This window comes from Procambarus clarkii, unplaced genomic scaffold (genome assembly GCF_040958095.1).
Source record: "Procambarus clarkii isolate CNS0578487 unplaced genomic scaffold, FALCON_Pclarkii_2.0 HiC_scaffold_488, whole genome shotgun sequence".
In the NCBI taxonomy this organism is placed as follows: Eukaryota; Metazoa; Arthropoda; class Malacostraca; order Decapoda; family Cambaridae; genus Procambarus; species Procambarus clarkii.
In genome coordinates this window covers 57,200-64,098 of record NW_027189521.1, presented here as the reverse complement: position 1 = coordinate 64,098, position 6,899 = coordinate 57,200, and positions in this window count along the sequence as shown.

Genomic DNA, 6,899 nt, shown 5'->3' with positions numbered 1-6,899 from the left:
TCCAATCCTCTACCACTTACGGGCTACTCATGCCCATGCCACCTCTAGTGGTGACTTAATCTTCAACAACAACAACATACGGGAACTAAACCTGAAGATCCTGGAAGAGAAAAGTGTTCGGGGAGACATGATCATCAACTACAAAATTCACAGAGGAATTAACAGGGTAGATAAATAAAATATTTAGCACATTTGTACACGAACACAGATGGAAACTTAGTACTCAAAGGAGCCACAGAGACATTAGAAAGAATTTAGTGTCAGCAGATGGAATGTGTTAGGCAGTGATGTGGTGGAGGCTGACTTCATACACAGTTTCAAATGTAAATATGATAAGAGCCCAGTAGGCTCAGGATCCTATACACCAGTTCATAGACCATTGATCTTGGTATACCCGACCACCATAACCACACGAATGTATTACCAGGCGGCCAAAGTCCCTTTGCACACCTGACCGACATTATGTCTGGCATCCAGTTCACAAGTTTTCTGGCATCACATCCAATGCCACGATAGTCCTTGGCATTATTTGCCGTCTTGGTCCACAGGGTCATATCCCTAAAGTGTCATCGGAATATGAGGCCACAATAGCCCATGGTATGCTAGGCCACCACAGTCCCAGGCCACCACATTCCCACTCCACCATAGTCCATGAAATCCAAGGCCACAACAGACCCTGAAATCGTAGCCCAAAATAGATCCTTAGATCCTATGCCACCATAAGCAACTGCTTCCCTGCCACGATAGTCCCAAGTATCAAAGGCCACCGAGGTCTCAGCCACTAAGTTTCCTGGCATCCCAGACCACCATCGTCCCTTGGATCACAGACGAAAATAGCCAGTGGCATCCCAGGCCACCGCAGTCACTGGTATCCGAGGCCACCATTGTCTTTGGGACGATATACGACCATAGCACAGGCATGTCAGGCAAGTATAGTTCATGGAACAACTGGCCAGCATAGTCCCTGGCATTTCATCCCAGACCACTATAGTCAGTGAAACGACCGGCTACCATAGTCTCTTGCTACCCAGGCCAATATTGTCCCTTTGCTTCCTAGGCGAAACAGTCACTGGGATTGCGGACTACCTTACTCTCTGGTATCCCAGGCCGACATATTGCATGTGATCACATTTCATCGTAATCAGTTGGATCACTGATTACAGTGAAAAGGTGCCCACGTTGCACTACCCCACTTCACAGTGTCCTTGTTGCACTACCCCACTTCACAGTGTCCTTGTTGCACTACCCCACTTCACAGTGTCCTTGTTGCACTACCCCACTTCACAGTGTCCTTGTTGCACTACCCCACTTCACAGTGACCTTGTTGCACTACCCCACTTCACAGTGACCTTGTTGCTTTACCCCACTTCACAGTGTCCTTGTTGCACTACCCCACTTCACAGTGTCCTTGTTGCACTACCCCACTTCACAGTGACCTTGTTGCACTACACCACTTCACAGTGTCCTTGTTGCACTACCCCACTTCACAGTGACCTTGTTGCACTACCCCACTTCACAGTGACCTTGTTGCACTACCCCACTTCACAGTGTCCTTGTTGCTTTACCCCACTTCACAGTGACCTTGTTGCACTACCCCACTTCACAGTGACCTTGTTGCACTACCCCACTTCACAGTGACCTTGTTGCACTACCCCACTTCACAGTGACCTTGTTGCACTACCCCACTTCACAGTGTCCTTGTTGCTTTACCCCACTTCACAGTGACCTTGTTGCACTACCCCACTTCACAGTGACCTTGTTGCACTACCCCACTTCACAGTGACCTTGTTGCACTACCCCACTTCACAGTCACCTTGTTGCACTACCCCACTTCACAGTGACCTTGTTGCACTACCCCACTTCACAGTGTCCTTGTTGCTTTACCCCACTTCACAGTGACCTTTTTGCACTACCCCACTTCACAGTGACCATGTTGCACTACCCCACTTCACAGTGACCTTGTTGCACTACCCCACTTCACAGTGACCTTGTTGCACTACCCCACTTCACAGTGACCTTGTTGCACTACCCCACTTCACAGTGTCCTTGTTGCACTACCCCACTTCACCAGTGACCTTGTTGCACTACCCCACTTCACTAGTGACCTTGTTGCACTACCCCACTTCACCAGTGACCTTGTTGCACTACCCCACTTCACAGTGTCCTTGTTGCACTACCCCACTTCACAGTGTCCTTGTTGCACTACCCCACTTCACCAGTGACCTTGTTGCACTACCCCACTTCACCAGTGACCTTGTTGCACTACCCCACTTCACAGTGTCCTTGTTGCACTACCCCACTTCACCAGTGACCTTGTTGCACTACCCCACTTCACCAGTGACCTTGTTGCACTACCCCACTTCACCAGTGTCCCTGTTGCACTACCCAACTTCACCAGTGACCTTGTTGCACTACCCCACTTCTGTGTCCTTGTTGCAATACCCCACTTCACCAGTGTCCTTGTTGCACTACCCCACTTCACCAGTGACCTTGTTGCACTACCCCACTTCACAGTGACCTTGTTGCACTACCCCACTTCACAGTGTCCTTGTTGCACTACCCCACTTCACCAGTGACCTTTTTGCACTACCCCACTTCACCAGTGACCTTGTTGCACTACCCCACTTCACTAGTGACCTTGTTGCACTACCCCACTTCACTAGTGACCTTGTTGCACTACCCCACTTCACCAGTGTCCTTGTTGCACTACCCCACTTCAGTGTCCTTGTTGCACTACCCCACTTCACCAGTGACCTTGTTGCACTACCCCACTTCACCAGTGTCCTTGTTGCACTACCCCACTTCAGTGTCCTTGTTGCACTACCCCACTTCACCAGTGACCTTGTTGCACTACCCCACTTCACTAGTGACCTTGTTGCACTACCCCACTTCACTAGTGACCTTGTTGCACTACCCCACTTCACTAGTGACCTTGTTGCACTACCCCACTTCACCAGTGACCTTGTTGCACTACCCCACTTCACCAGTGACCTTGTTGCACTACCCCACTTCACTAGTGACCTTGTTGCACTACCCCACTTCACCAGTGACCTTGTTGCACTACCCCACTTCACCAGCGACCTTGTTGCACTACCCCACTTCACCAGTGACCTTGTTGCACTACCCCACTTCACTAGTGACCTTGTTGCACTACCCCACTTCACTAGTGACCTTGTTGCACTACCCCACTTCACAAGTGACCTTGTTGCACTACCCCACTTCACCAGTGACCTTGTTGCACTACCCCACTTCACCAGTGACCTTGTTGCACTACCCCACTTCACTAGTGACCTTGTTGCACTACCCCACTTCACCAGTGACCTTGTTGCACTACCCCACTTCACCAGCGACCTTGTTGCACTACCCCACTTCACCAGTGACCTTGTTGCACTACCCCACTTCACTAGTGACCTTGTTGCACTACCCCACTTCACTAGTGACCTTGTTGCACTACCCCACTTCACCAGTGACCTTGTTGCACTACCCCACTTCACCAGCGACCTTGTTGCACTACCCCACTTCACCAGTGACCTTGTTGCACTACCCCACTTCACTAGTGACCTTGTTGCACTACCCCACTTCACCAGCGACCTTGTTGCACTACCCCACTTCACCAGTGACCTTGTTTCACTACCCCACTTCACTAGTGACCTTGTTGCACTACCCCACTTCACTAGTGACCTTGTTGCACTACCCCACTTCACCAGTGTCCTTGTTGCACTACCCCACTTCAGTGTCCTTGTTGCACTACCCCACTTCACCAGTGACCTTGTTGCACTACCCCACTTCACCAGTGTCCTTGTTGCACTACCCCACTTCAGTGTCCTTGTTGCACTACCCCACTTCACCAGTGACCTTGTTGCACTACCCCACTTCACCAGTGACCTTGTTGCACTACCCCACTTCACTAGTGACCTTGTTGCACTACCCCACTTCAATAGTGACCTTGTTGCACTACCCCACTTCACCAGTGACCTTGTTGCACTACCCCACTTCACCAGCGACCGTGTTGCACTACCCCACTTCACCAGTGACCTTGTTGCACTACCCCACTTCACTATTGACCTTGTTGCACTACCCCACTTCACTAGTGACCTTGTTGCACTACCCCACTTCACTAGTGACCTTGTTGCACTACCCCACTTCACTAGTGACCTTGTTGCACTACCCCACTTCACCAGTGACCTTGTTGCACTACCCCACTTCACCAGCGACCTTGTTGCACTACCCCACTTCACCAGTGACCTTGTTGCACTACCCCACTTCACTAGTGACCTTGTTGCACTACCCCACTTCACCAGCGACCTTGTTGCACTACCCCACTTCACCAGTGACCTTGTTTCACTACCCCACTTCACTAGTGACCTTGTTGCACTACCCCACTTCACTAGTGACCTTGTTGCACTACCCCACTTCACCAGTGTCCTTGTTGCACTACCCCACTTCAGTGTCCTTGTTGCACTACCCCACTTCACCAGTGACCTTGTTGCACTACCCCACTTCACCAGTGTCCTTGTTGCACTACCCCACTTCAGTGTCCTTGTTGCACTACCCCACTTCACCAGTGACCTTGTTGCACTACCCCACTTCACCAGTGACCTTGTTGCACTACCCCACTTCACTAGTGACCTTGTTGCACTACCCCACTTCACTAGTGACCTTGTTGCACTACCCCACTTCACCAGTGACCTTGTTGCACTACCCCACTTCACCAGCGACCGTGTTGCACTACCCCACTTCACCAGTGACCTTGTTGCACTACCCCACTTCACTATTGACCTTGTTGCACTACCCCACTTCACTAGTGACCTTGTTGCACTACCCCACTTCACTAGTGACCTTGTTGCACTACCCCACTTCACAGTGACCTTGTTGCACTACCCCACTTCACAGTGACCTTGTTGCACTACCCCACTTCACAGTGGCCTTGTTGCACTACCCCACTTCACCAGTGACCTTGTTGCACTACACCACTTCACAGTGACCTTGTTGCACTACCCCACTTCACCAGTGACCTTGTTGCACTACCCCACTTCACAGTGGCCTTGTTGCACTACCCCACTTCACCAGTGACCTTGTTGCACTACCCCACTTCAGTGTCCTTGTTGCAATACCTCACTTCACCAGTGACCTTGTTGCACTACCCCACTTCACTAGTGACCTTGTTGCACTACCCCACTTCACAGTGACCTTGTTGCACTACCCCACTTCACAGTGTCCTTGTTGCACTACCCCACTTCACCAGTGACCTTGTTGCACTACCCCACTTCAGTGTCCTTGTTGCAATACCTCACTTCACCAGTGACCTTGTTGCACTACCCCACTTCACAGTGACCTTGTTGCACTACCCCACTTCACAGTGTCCTTGTTGCACTACCCCACTTCACCAGTGACCTTGTTGCACTACCCCACTTCACCAGTGACCTTGTTGCACTACCCCACTTCACAGTGACCTTGTTGCACTACCCCACTTCACAGTGACCTTGTTGCACTACCCCACTTCACCAGTGACCTTGTTGCACTACCCCACTTCACAGTGACCTTGTTGCACTACCCCACTTCACCAGTGACCTTGTTGCACTACCCCACTTCACCAGTGACCTTGTTGCACTACCCCACTTTACAGTGACCTTGTTGCACTACCCCACTTCACCAGTGACCTTGTTGCACTACCCCACTTCACAGTGACCTTGTTGCACTACCCCACTTCACAGTGACCTTGTTGCACTACCCCACTTCACCAGTGACCTTGTTGCACTACCCCACTTCACAGTGACCTTGTTGCACTACCCCACTTCACCAGTGACCTTGTTGCACTACCCCACTTCACAGTGACCTTGTTGCACTACCCCACTTCACCAGTGACCTTGTTGCACTACCCCACTTCACTAGTGACCGTGTTGCACTACCCCACTTCACTAGTGACCTTGTTGCACTACCCCACTTCACCAGTGTCCTTGTTGCACTACCCCACTTCAGTGTCCTTGTTGCACTACCCCACTTCACCAGTGACCTTGTTGCACTCCCCCACTTCACCAGTGACCTTGTTGCACTACCCCACTTCACCAGTGGCCTTGTTGCACTACCCCACTTCACCAGTGACCTTGTTGCACTACCCCACTTCACCAGTGGCCTTGTTGCACTACCCCACTTCACCAGTGACCTTGTTGCACTACCCCACTTCACCAGTGACCTTGTTGCACTACCCCACTTCACCAGTGACCTTGTTGCACTACCCCACTTCACCAGTGACCTTGTTGCACTACCCCACTTCACCAGTGACCTTGTTGCACCATTGCACTACCTCGCAGACCTGAGTGCACTGCTCCACACACAATATTCCACACATTCATATCACAGATTTATTTTTTCCATAAAATAATATCATAGAGCACTCTAATCCTCTCCCGGACAGCCAATCACCTCTTTTATCCTCCAGTCACTATTGAATGTTACCCGGCCTCACTGTTTTTATAGTACGGTTTATAATGAAGAACCACACATCCGGACCCCGGTAATCCTCATGTCACTGTTCCACACTGTAAAGACCTATGGATAAAAATAAAATATCCAGAATTATTTGTTGATTTATCTTGCTGGGTCCCGTTTGGTTAAGTAGTTGAGTTGTGGTGAGCTTACTATGGAGAGGTTGTCTGCTCGAAGGTGTACACAGAATAATGGCAAATTAAATTCCATGAAATATAAATATCTCTTAAGACGAGAGATTAAAAATTATTTTCTGTATTCTACGGAAAGAAGAAATGTAATAGGTTGTGATTCAAATATATATATGGATAAAAATGTATACTAACTCTGAACATATAAATGTAAATATCTGTCAATCAGTCTGTCTGCCTGTCTATTCGTCTGTTCGATGATGGAGATGAGAAGCTTGGGGA